General features: G+C 44.2%; 1 protein-coding gene and 1 long non-coding RNA gene across 2 annotated transcripts in view; one reads left to right on the forward strand and one right to left on the reverse strand.

Annotated features, from left to right (window-relative positions):
• LOC122575567 overlaps positions 1 to 12465 on the reverse strand; it is a 147606-nt gene extending 135141 nt beyond the window's left edge. Inside the window, exon 1 of the long non-coding RNA XR_006319465.1 lies at positions 12299 to 12465. This is a non-coding gene — a long non-coding RNA (uncharacterized LOC122575567). The remainder of the gene's footprint in view (positions 1 to 12298) is intronic.
• Positions 1 to 13365, forward strand: part of LOC122575462 (homeobox protein SIX3) — a 52684-nt gene that overhangs the window by 2155 nt on the left and 37164 nt on the right. The window lies entirely within an intron of this gene.

The following is a 13365-nucleotide window of genomic DNA, read 5'->3' on the forward strand; positions in this document are numbered from 1 at the left end:
CCAGTCAATTTCGTGGCGCTCTCCTGTTTCAAACAGGATATGAAACGAGCTATCGAATGATATAACCAGATCTATCTTTCAACATCTTCTTGCATCATTAATGGATATTTCATCCGGCGATTTCTATCGCCAATTAAATTATTTGCCAACATTTAAATAATCGTAAATTAACGGTTATAAAGCTCGTTTATTTTATTCTACGAGCTAGAATTTTCTTAGGAAATTAAAAATTTAATTTTAGCGTCCTAGGATAGATAAAGAGAGACGTATAATACAACGGTTGATACAGACAGATCATCTAACGGATTACCAAGCAGAACCGCGCCGTAACTGTCGAGGCGCTTTCGACTGTTCTACCGCTACTAAAATAAAAGAAAGGAACGTGATAATCCGCTCCAATCTCGATTAGTCACGACTGATCGTCGCTAAGAGGTCGATGTTCGGGCGTCGATCGTAGAAAAAGCAGCTGCACAACCTGTCGTTCCGATTCGAAGCACCATAGTCTTGGGCAACGCCTGGTGGCAATATTGTACGATTTTGTCGTGATCGAATAGTGTCAACATTGTTTCCGTTATAGGAACCTTAAAGTTGGTTTTCTCCTATAGCCTGTATCTGAAACTTCAACTAAAATTCTCTGTATCTGTGACGTCAGAAACCTCGAAGGACAGACCTAAATTTCTCTTTGATTTACGACTTTAAAAAGGTCCTTCGAAAAACGATTTACAAACTTTGTCTGCCTGGTGTACGCAAGTTTGCATATGCTTCGCACGTGTTAAAGTATTTTATGACAGCATGAAGGTTCAAATGTTTGAAAAATTGAATCCCCTTCGGCGTAACGAAAGCGTACAAACATGCATCTTGACATTCTTACATACGCGCATCTTCAAAGTCAAAGAAGAAAATGAAAACACGTTTAATGTTTCAAGTTACTTCAAGTCTTACGATGGAAAAAGCATTTTAAAGAGCAGCACGCTGTAAGAGACGCGTTCTCTCTTCTTTCAATTCTTTTTTTTCCCCAGAAACTTTTAATAAACTCGAAGATTCGCAGTGATGTAAGGTAAAAGTTTGTTTCAAACGAACGTATCATTTTACTTGCACATGGAACCGCGAATTCGTACTTTCTTTTTTTTTTTCTATGTCAACAGCTAGTAGATTCGCTAGTTCAGAATCGTCTCGACCCAGATTCTTGGTCGTGCTCGGACATCTGTAATTACTGTGCCCTGAATGAAGTCATTAATAGTTATTACCTACGTCTATGCTGTAATTGATATATCGTTAACGACCGAGGATCGTCCGACTATACTGGTCTAATTGATCTTGATGAGGCCGCACAACGGGAAAAAGATTACACGTTTCGGTCTTGCGCTGTCTTTACTCTGCATCCAGATCGTTTCCTTACAGCTTCAACTTCCTACGAATTCCAGTAATTTTGGAATTTGCATTTGGATACCCGGTCTTCGAATCGCTTGCATCGTTCTCCGGGTATTCGATAGCGATGATTTTTGTTCAATTAGTAGTCTCGAAATTACGTTCAACGTGCATACACCGCTCGGCTATTCGAGCGTATTGCGTTTCAAAGTAGAGAAAGTAATTGCAGGTCAGACGTTATTTCTGCGGCATTAATTGGCATCAGTGGCTGTAGTAAGGTTTTTTCAAATTTCAAATTTCGTGTTTGAAATATCGAGTTTTGAAACTTCAGACATCGACTTTCAAACGATAGAATTTTTATTTCTCATTTTAAATTTCAAACTTCCACGTCATTTTCGTAGCAACTAGTCTCTGATAGTTTGTAACATAAAACCATTCATACAACAACGTTGAATATTCAACAAACGTTTGAAGATGATTGGAAATGCAATTTGTTTGTTTCCGTTGTTAAATCGAAAGAGTTCAACGACATGAAATTACTTTAATTAACGACAGGAAAGAGCTTAGGAAACAGAAAGAAGATCTTTGATTCGTTATGAATTTGCAAAGCAATGACCTCCGAAGATAGTAAATGCCCGGATGACCATTTCTCTTTACTTTTCCGCCGATAGAAGCTGTGTATTCTAGTCAGGTTATTCGACAATGGCCTTACCCGTACCTATCGTTACCCCAGCGTAACGACATTCCGTTTCTGGCCTGGAGCCACATTTTTCCTGCACGTAATCCTGCGAATCCCCCGGACGAATCCTCCTCCTCTTCCCTTACGTACCCACATCCTGGCCCGACGCGTACCAAAAGCTTCGACTGCTTCGCTAAAAAACATCGATTCGTGTATTGAACTCGACGTCCGTACAAAATACTTCTATATCGCAGTTATCCCTTCCTCTCTTTTTTTTTCTCCCTCTGCCCCCATTCCCATTTGTCATTCACTGGCGCTCGAAACATCCGAGCGCAACATTTTTCACCGCAAGAATTACCCGTAAACCCTCTTGAAACAGCCAATAACCATACAAAACAGATCCACGATCTAAAATACCACAAGAATCCATCATCGATTTTAGATTTAGTTCCTCGAATCGGAGAAACGATTAAAACACGTTATTCCTAACAGGATTTTGCCAGTGTACGGGGTAAAAGGGAACGCGAAAAGATGATCTTGTTGCGTTCACGTATATACGTATGTTGTGTGTGTATATATGTATATGTATATGTATATGTATACATACACACACACACACGTGCGATCGTTTCGTCGGTACAATGCTATCGCAACGCGAAATTCCCTTAGTGATGCATTTTCAGCATCGGGCACGGAGGTAATACAGGCGTCCACGTCTCCTCCAACGTTGGGTATAGTCGTCGTCATTTCGCTCAGGGTGGGTTAGGTAGACACTGTAGACAGGATACAGTGCCCGCCCCGAGGATCCTGCAAGGTCCTTTCAGGAACGTCGATCCGCATACTAGCAGCCTCGCGGTATATTTTCGCGGTCCAGCGAGCGAGTTATTCAATATGCTCAACCCCGAAAGCCCCGGAGCAATCTCCGTGCTCGCACGTACTTGCATATACCTATGTACCTTGTCTGAACTCTATCTACGTGTCTGCGCCAATGTGTGTATATGTATGTGCGTGTATGTGTTTCTTCATACGTATATGACTGAATCTGTATAAGTACGTGATACGAGAAACGACGACGACGTATGCTCATCTCTATGTAGGAGTTATATATTACGAGGACGAGGCTGGGACACGTACGTTCCGTCTGCTAGTACTCTGCTATATGCGAGCAATCGGTCACGTTCTAAACCGCGCTACGTTGCGGCAACTTGCAGATCGCCAACTTCGTATTCGAACCGAGATTGTCGCGTATTTTCAGCGAATTATTCATATGACAAATTGTTTATGAGGAGAGGAAGATTTTCAGACTCGAATTGTTGCTGATATTTAATTCATTTGGAACCGGTGACGTACTGTGTGCGTCATACAATGTCTATCTGATTTACCGGTGACGCAACATATGCGTCAAGCAAGGAGAATCGTTCTGTCGTTGTCAGACGCTATTGAAAATATAATCGCGGAAATCAGATCGCGTGGAAAGAGTGTATCAAATGATGATACAGTGTGGATTTAACAGTAGCATAATAATGGCCTGGAAATTAGTAGTCCATAGCATGATCGGAAAATGTAAACGTCGAAATTCGAGTTTGCTAGGAATTGTTGGATTATTAAGGATAGACACGTTTCTACTGATTTCTTTCGGTCGTACACGTGTATCCACAACGAAAGTACGATAATACTGGGATTCTTCTAGTATTTACATATTAAGTTAAAGAAAATAACGTTGCATTTTCGAAGGTATTCGCGATACCAAGGGATTCCCTTGGTATATAAACGCGTTCCTCGAGCGTAAATTTTCATATCGTACGTATACACGTTATATCGAAGGAGAGCTAACAGGAGTGGCAAGGCTTTTCATAGGGATGTCAGTAGGAAGTAGAGGGGATAACCACCTCAACAACCCTCCGCGTAGCCGGCTTTTCGGGGGTGGCTTAGCTCGAGCGTGTTTCACCTCTCTCCTCTTTCGCTGTTGCCTTCGCTTCTGAAGTTATCAGATTTTGATAAAGTCCCCGGTGTATTAGAGACCGGCGCTGTTTGCGTTTCCACGCAGATCCTGTCTGGTTGCCACCTCGTTCACTCCACCCTCCATTCTCTTTCTCTCTCTCTCTGCTCTCTTTTTCTCCTTCCCTTCTGTTTCTGTTCCATCAGGATCTGTGGGGTGCTACTTACTTTTCTTTCTTTGTAGTCGTCGAATTCTCAACGCGCAAGTGTTGTTCCTTTTCTCTTTATCGCAACACGACTCGACGAAGGGGCGAGTGGATGGGAGGGGAGGGAGGAGGAAAGAGATTGCTCGTTACAAACGCGTGCATGTTTCCGGACGATTATTTTTCTTAATGAAAATTTCTTTCGCCGCGATCCTTTTTCTCCGAATCGCATCGACGGGAGAGGGATTTCGATTAGCGAACGATTGAGATAATGCCGTTGATTCGCCGGCGCGTAAACGGCAAAGAATTCCACTTTAATTTTCAATAAGCAGCGTAAAGAGTGGCCGCAGGATTTACGGCCGCGCGCCGTTTCCTGCAGTGAGCCTTCGCGGCAATCATTATCGCGAGAATACCTGTTAGCTCGTTCAGTCGTGACCGTGCATCAGTCGCATCTCCTCCGTTATCTTGATGACCCTAAACGAGAAAGGAATACAAGAAGACGCGAATGTCATCGGCGTACACGTTGCGCAATCTTGCTCCGTGATACAAGCAGAGAGAGATAGAGAGAAAGGGAAAAGAGAAACGAAAGAAAAAAAGGAACGTCTTGTCGCTGGCGTCTTCGGACCCATTCTTCTTTACATAGAACGACAGCTGTCTGACGAAACGAACAGAATTCCGGTTGAAAAGCGGCGGGTGATCTACGCGGCAAAATCATCCATGTTTCTACCCTTGCTCGAATTAACCTATTTCACTAGCCATCTCTGAAAGATCCCATGGACATTGTTAGTTTCGATATATACATGGTTAATACAGCATTTATTCAATTTCAATTTCCTGGTCGCAACTCCGTCTGTAGTTGGTAAGCACGGTTCCAGGAAGGGAAAGACCGCTTGTTGGAAGCAAAATGTTTTGCCTATCTGAGATACAGGCAAAGAGTCGATCGTTTAAGGAACGTCGGAAATCGGTGGACGGTTGACGAGCGAGAAATTAACGATGATAATGACCGAAGGAAGCTCAGAGGAAAGGAGAGAGGAGAGCAACAGGCGAATTGCGCCCGATGGAAAAGCAAGAGCCGAAAAGGAGCGCGGCATCGCGTACGACGATGGCAAAAAGCACGGGAGAGACAAAGGCAATGATTAATTCCACGTTGGATGTCCAGGATCATTAGCGGCAGACTGCCATGACACCTGCTCGCACGAGCCCTTCGTGATAGATTACCATGGCCAGCAACGATGCAGAAAGACGGGAGAGAGAAGCGATGATCTCGCTTGCGGATCGTCCACGGCCGGTTACTAATGATTCCGTATTTCGACATTCTGAGCGATATTCAGGAAGCCATGGAAAAGAAACGCCTGGGTATTACTGGCCAGCAGCCTCTCTCTCAGGGTGGCCACGGAATTCGCGTGGCAGCTTTTTGTCAAAAGCCTGTCACGATGTAACGTGATTGATGGTGCGACGGTGGCACGGTCGAATCACGAGAAATTCGTGTTCTCGCGCGGCCCGCGCCGCGTGAACGAAACCGCAGGAAAAACGATGAATTAATAAGACCAGAGGAGAGGAGAGGAGAAGAACGCACGACTGGTATGCGTCGTAATTAAATGGCAGCCAAAACGCGATCGCATTAGCGACGCTGTTAATTGTCACGCTCCGCGGCACCCTTGACAGTGCTCGTTAAGGATTCACGAGGCGGCCCTCCACAAATCTTCCACCTCTTCTTATCGCTAATCGTATTTTTTTCTTTCTACCATAGCGCCCTCCAATACGTTTTCTCGCTCTTTCTAACACCAGTTACCCTCTTAGCGTTAATGTTCATTAATATTTCCTCCATTCTATCGCGTCAATCTGAATCATATTTCTACTCTATGGATCGTTCGTTGATTTTCACAGTCTCAAAGTCAGATCTCTGATCTCATCGTATTAAACGATTATATTCTACGATCGCATGCTTTGAATTTAGAAACGTTGCGTTAGAAACACGTAGCACGCTATAATTAGGAGCCCAACTGCTATTATATACCGCGTTACATATAAGATTAGATAGACCTGGTAGCAACCGAAAGTATCAGAATAAATGATCAGGATATAATTTTTCAAAGCTCGAACGATTAACCTCGTTGCGGTTTATCAGTGGTTTATAGGCGAGTCCGTTGATTTAAAAACGTGCCTTTCAAATCTCTCCCACTTCTTTCTTATTATTTAACCACAGATTATTATATTTCATTCACTCGATATTCTTAATGTACCGTCGTTTTTACGTCGCCACAAAGTTTCTTCATTCGCAACCACAAACCACCGTACAAATTTTCATCGTATATAAAATACCAACAAGACTATTCACCTTTTCTAGACACACTCACACACCGCCTTTTCACCACAAAATTCTTCATCACCAAAACCACAAGACACCCTACAAATCTCCTGACAAATCGTCGCAGCGCCGCCTTCTCCGTAACCCTAATTCTTCTCTGACACACGGGTCGCCCCGAACATCTAGTTTCGAACCTCCCTCCCGTGGTCCTTTCATCGCCGATCTTCCGTTCGAGACATATTGACGTGTAATTAGGTGCACCAATAACAGAAGTAGAAAAAAGCGTGTAGTAGGAGCTGGTAATTGACGCGACACGGTGTTCCGCTGTCACTTGTTTCCGTGACGGTTGCTTTTTGTTTCGTCGAGCAGGGCACAGGCGAACTCGAGCCTGGTGACTGTTTTCACGCCATCGCCATGGGGGTTCCCCTTCGTGCACACCACGCGTGCCGTGTGTGCACGAACGCGGATATAGAAACGTACGAAGGAAGGTGAGAGAGGGTAGGAGGAGGGGGGCTTGAACATTCTGGACGAGGAGGGCGGCCCAAATATTAGGGTGAGATATTGGACCGCAAGCTACTAATTCGTACGGTGATATCGATTCGGACACGGAATCGTTCGGGTGATGTGCATCCGGCAATTTCTCCCGTTCCGTGTACAGACTCACCCTCTTCCCACTGTCCAGTATCCTGCAGTTAATGCCTTGGACAGCATCCCAGAACCTTTGTCCTTGCTAGATACCAGAGACTTGTTCGACGATCTCGTTTCGTGACGAAAACCTATACTCGGAGTGTAACGTGGTCGTTCCGAGGGAAAATGTTGATTTCGATAGTTGTATCCCAATGGAATTGAAATCGTTCCAATTGATCTTCGTTTTACTTTACGCGTTTATGATATCATCGATTATATAGTATCGGTGAAAGGATAATGGTGGAGCGTCGGTAGGAAAGGATTTGAGAAAAGAGATTTTCCTCACGCATGTACGCAGGCGATTGAAGAAGATATGGTTATGGGTATGGAATTATCGACTGGTGAAGCGAGATATAAATAATTCGTCCACGTGACGCGTTTAATCGCAGAGCTAATATTAAACGGCAAACGGAGCGCAACGAACGCTTTGTCATTCATGCAAAGGTTAATTCTACTTGAACTAACGATATTTCGTTAATGGAGACGATCGACCTTCGGTAACTCATTCAGAGATCTTTCGTGGATTAACTTTCCTCCGTCGTCCATCTATATGGCAGCCGCTTCAAAGACAGGTTGATCCATTCTCTTGTTTCTTTTTTTTTTTTTTTAATTCATTACTTGGAAAAATGTGGGAAATGTAAATGTACGTACGCCTTGTAAATTGTCTTCGGCACAGCGCATTTAGTATTTTAATGAACCAGCAGTTTGTAGGATCGAACTTATCGTTAATATCACAGCGATCGATCAAATAACTAAGCATCAAAAAATGACACGTCTCAGCGAATTTCAGCGACTGTCTCGCGGACATCGGATCATACAACGTTGATTGTTCAACATTTCTAAAACCAAATCGTCATCCTCGATAGAAATAATCAACTTGGCTTCTATATAATGTGACTCGCGTCATTCTCACGAAACAAGCTAATCTACATGATTTTCCATTCTTCGCATGCAACTCCAAAATAATTACGCTTTTGTAATTTTTGGCATTTAATTCACGATCGACGGCGATAAGACGCGCTTCCAACGTCCTGAAACTAATTCAATTACTCCGGTGCACCGTAGGCCGCTACTTCCTTTGTGATTCCACAACGTCAGTCTCTAACGTAATACGCGAGAACGCGATCCTTTCCCTGACAAGATTATACGAAAGCTCGAGACGAGTCAGGTTTCCCTTTGTTTCACCTACTCTCCTATGTTCATCCGTCTGACGTTGGGATCGTGATCGGTCATCGCTCACGCCTTCGATCCATCGTCCTACGTCGTTTGCCGGGCCAACGGAGGACGATGATCACACACGTGCGACCTCATCGGTTCATTCAACAACGCGTTACACGCTCGCGCGTACACACTCCTTCCAGTTTCCTTTGTTTTGTTCCCCGCGAACAAATGACCACCGGTTCACGGAGGGCGTGCTCTCCCTCCGCGAGAGGGATCATCGATCGTCACTGATCGTTAGTCGTAGAGACACCGTAATTGCCGCTCATTAGGGAGCTAAAGGAGCGTATTATGCGCGCTGAAAAGAAGCAACGTACCAGCCGGGTTGCCGTGGCGAGGAGCCGTGCAAGGAAGACAGCGAAAGATGCCGGATTGTCGGTGGCGAACGAGAGGAAGACTCGCGGCAAGGAGAAAGAGGAAGAAAAGATGAAAGAGAGAGGCTAAGAGAGAAGGAAAAGAAAAGAGAATTTGAGCGGGAGGGATCGTGGAGGGCGTTGAAAAGAGTACTCGAGATACGTGAAGGGGCTCATGAGGTAACCGATACCCTTTCTCTCGATACCGCTTTGTTCACAGGACCTGGAAATGAAATATAGCGATGAAACGCAGTCGCGAATGAGCCTGCCTTCCGAGGATCTGTGCCGGCGTACGGTCCCGACTGACTCCACCTTCCTTAGCCTGTCGTGTTACCGCTCCAACTTACGAGACTCTAACCCTGGTTCGCTAAAAAAATGTATACGAGGAGCGTTGCACATGATAACGGGACATTTTTAATTACGATGTTTGGTCGGCTGACACGTGTCTCGAGGAAATTGATTTCGCGTTAGGGGACAGAATTGTGTGGAGGGTGGAAAAGAGATTCGTAGATTGTTTACATCTCAAGTACATCCTGTGTGTGTGTTGAATGATAGAGTGCGAAAAAGTGGAACAAATACTACGGTAACACGTATTAATTTCTGCAGAAGTTACATCGACGAAATTCATAAATCAAGCAGCTTCGAAATGAAATTTAGTTTAGAAGCGACGGTATTATCTATGGAAGTACGAAAATCACGAGTCGTTTGTTTCTGAAGAAACGAACATTGATCGCGTATCTAGACAGTGAGATCGAGGAATCAATTTGCTGTGCCTTTCAGATGCTTACGTGTATATAATTATACTACGTTGTTATCTATTACGGGTCACTGTTTCCATTGAACACCATAGAGTTTTACCATTCTTTACAGCTATTACATTTTTCCCAGCATGGAGATCGCGTTGCGCTGCTTTTAAGCCACGCTGTGCGATACGCTTGATCGCATAAATAACCACTCGAACCAACGTGAGTCTGGTAATCTATTCGAAGCCGTTCGTCAGACGGTGGAAATGAAATATAAAATTCCATCGCGTGAATCGAATTTAAAATCGTCGGGTTATAGAGCCGATCGACGGGCAGTTCATCGACTTCTCCTCTTTAACAACGGCGTTGCACTGTTGCAGCTTCGCTGGGATCCTTTGAAATCCGGTTGCCCGCGCCTAGGCAGGTGTCGAAGAACGCGTAACGAGCAATGAATCACCGGCATGGTATCGCATGATATTAAGTAACTCGGAAAGGGGTGCCGACGCACAAGGATATACCTCGTGTTGTTGGCTGGCCTCAACGCTGCCAACCGATCCACTGAAACGAGCTTCGATCACCTGACACTGTTCATTACACGCGTGCTGCAATAACGTGCTCGTCGGATAATTAACGATATCCTGCTTCGATACGAGACAACCAAGGTCGTTTGTAAAATCTCTGCCTACTCCGCCAAGGGTTCCTGTTTGATTTCGTCCAGAGTTTAGCAAGCCGTGTGTTTCGTCGCTTGGTAAACGTGACGAGCGCGAATCAAGTCGGGGGCCGGTATTACGCTAATCGATCGAGCTACGAATCAATTAACGTCACCGGCAGTGGTGGGTTACGGAGTCGGGTCGCCAACTAGGAAACTTGCTACTTGCGAAATCGGGATCATCGTGGAGCCTTAACGCGTTCCGTACTATGCCAGAAAATTAATCGATACCGATATAACTTTGATAGAAAGGCAAAAACTTGTGTTGGGACGTTTAGTCGTAGGAAAATGAGGACAAACGATAGGCTACGCAAATCCTTAGTTTTCTCTTGTATCGATTCTTTCCTTGAATCTTTGGCGATAAATGTAAAACACTACTTACTCGTAAATTATGGCAGGACTCTCGTATCTCAGAATATGTTGCAAATTTATCTATGTTTTTCTCAATCGCATTAATTTCTCGCCATCGCGTTGATTTCGCACGAATGGGTGAATGAAATCAAAGAAGATGACATCACTTTACGAAAAATCTCTATGAAAATAGAAGACGTCATCGGTAGATCATGGCGTCTAATTTGATAATTCCAATCAAAACTAACGAACACGCATCATCGTTCGATTCTTATTGCAAGTTTCTTAATACACTCAATTACCGTGACGAATCCAGAAGAGAGAAAAGTGCTTCTTAGAAAGGAATAAAAAAAGAGCATCTCTTTGACAGTCAGAGGACCTTCGTACGCAGCCACTACCACCTGTGATATAGAGTTCCAGCGGTCCGTGATCAGGGTGTCCGGTTACCTGGTTGGAGCAACCTACCTACGTTGCTCTTCAAGGACTACCTTGTATAGAGAGGCGAACCTCATCCACTCTCCTCCTTCCATCGTTACTCCCCCTCTCTCTCAATTCCAATCTCTTTTTCCTCTTTCCACGCGTTGCTGTTCCAGCAAGAGAGAGTTCGGGGGTGTATCGAATATCCTGCCATCGTGCGGTCTCGTCTATGGTGTCCGACTACCCCTCGCTCGTTTCACGGTTAATTAAGCGGCTGACAATCTGACCACGAGACGGTTAGCGGCCAGGGGGGTCCGCGATCTTCAGGAACTCGTAAACAGAAGGAATTCCTTGAGCATGAATGAAGACGGGAAGAAGACGACGAAGAAGAAGAATAAGAAGAAGATTGGAGAAGAGAAGAGGCAGAGTACAAGCAGGGACTGTATAAGATATCGATCATCTTGATTACCAGGGCCCACCTCGGGAAGACCCATCCACAGGATCGTCGGCAGCGCTTTTTTAGAACTTTCCATCGAATAGTATTTCGTCGTGTGTCCACCTTCCTGCTTGGGATCAGTGGTGCGACGCGTACATAAAGGGCCGGCGACTTTGGTTACCGGAGGAAAGATCGGATAGATCGATGAACCGTATAGGAGGATCGGGAATTTTTGGAAACGTCGCGCTGTAGAGTGGCTCGCGAAGATTGATTTACGTGGATCGATGCGTGGGTCCGGCCAGGGTTATTCGCTTTTGTCAGGATAGGTGAAATATGGTGGATACGCTTGACTCGAGGATTTGTAACTTAACTCTGCTGGAACCGGTGGTCTATGATCTCTCGAGGACGATCGATTTCTCTTTTGTGAAACTTTGGTACTAGGAATGGACCAACTTTCTATCGTGAAAATTTGTAGATATCGAACGTCGTAAGAAGACCGCAACGATAGTACTCGTAGCAACGTGTAGTTTATGAATCTTGTAAAAGTAAAGCGACAGTAGCAACGGAAAATATTGATCCGGCGTAGCCGCATTACACGCAAGAACATTTCAAAGGTAGTTCTGGAGGTTCGATGGAAACCTTTGTCAGAAATTTTAATCAACTTCCGAGTCATAAGAATTTTCTATGATAGGAGTGGAAATGTTACTTTCCAAGCAAAAGTTCGATAAAAACTGAGGAAAAATACATTAACGATTCGACTCTGTAATTTTTTGTACTCTTCCGTAATTTTTAGCTAAACTTTTGATTGGAAAAAAGAAGAAAACAGAGGAATATACAAAAATAACTTCATAGAAGAACGAAATAAAATTTTCATCCACGTTCACTTACCAATCTAATTCTTGCGAACTTGACAACGAAGTCGAAGGCTGTTCCAACTGTTTCACCGATTCGTCGAAGATGGATCAAAGGAAAACGAGAGCGGATTATATCGTCGAAGTATCGAAGGCATCGTCTCTCGTTTCTTGGCCCCACGGCTGATAGTTACACCAGGAGGCGGCCCCTGTACCTGCCAACAAACGACCAGCAGATGATTTAGCACATATTCCAGCGAGAGGCTCGTTCGCGTCTCGATCGCCTTTTACGTGTACCCGGTGCCCTGGCTTGAGCGTGATTGTTTTATAATTAAGCCGTTACTGGATATAAGGCACGGACGCGCGGGAGGCGGTGGTGATTAATTGTTTTCGAATTGAAAACCTATCGCGGTACCGTCTTAATTTCATCGTGCCCCAGCTAGAGTACAAGACGTGGAACTTATAGGCGTAATTACGCGGCCGGTTCCCCTGCAGACGTTAAAAAACTAATGAATAACAAACACCGGTGAAACCAGTCTGCAGCTTTATACGCTCTATACGCGTCGTAAACGCGGTTGAACCCTTAAAAACAAGGGAAAAAGGAAGGAAACCGTGGTTGCTTCGAAGTTATCGAGTCTTTATACCCTGTTCCGTATAAAAGAGTGATTTTACGCTGAATTTCCGTGCGTTTTAATGGAAATACTTTGTGACCAGAATAGAAGTTCGTAGTAGAAATACGAGAGACGGTAGCAGAGTATCCAACTATTTAACGTTGAAAAGAAATTACGCGTGGAGGGTAACGACCTTTTAATGTTCTTAAGAATATCCTGCTTGGCATTTTGTACATTTACCTCAACGTTCCTTCTACTTTTCAACTTCTTCTTTGTCTCATCTATGATTTGATATATATTCTACGCTTCAATGGTAATTTTACTTCTGAAGAAAACCAGAGATTACGGGAGTTTCTGAGCTTGAAAGAAGATCGGTGTATCTGTATTTCGTCAGAATTTTTCTTCGTTCAAAGTTAACGATCAAAACTCGATGCTGATTCGCCGATGAATACGTAACATCGATTGCGATAGCGTACACAATAAGGTCTCTACC

The sequence above is a fragment of the Bombus pyrosoma genome, linkage group LG2 (assembly GCF_014825855.1).
Source record: "Bombus pyrosoma isolate SC7728 linkage group LG2, ASM1482585v1, whole genome shotgun sequence".
Lineage (NCBI taxonomy): Eukaryota > Metazoa > Arthropoda > Insecta > Hymenoptera > Apidae > Bombus > Bombus pyrosoma.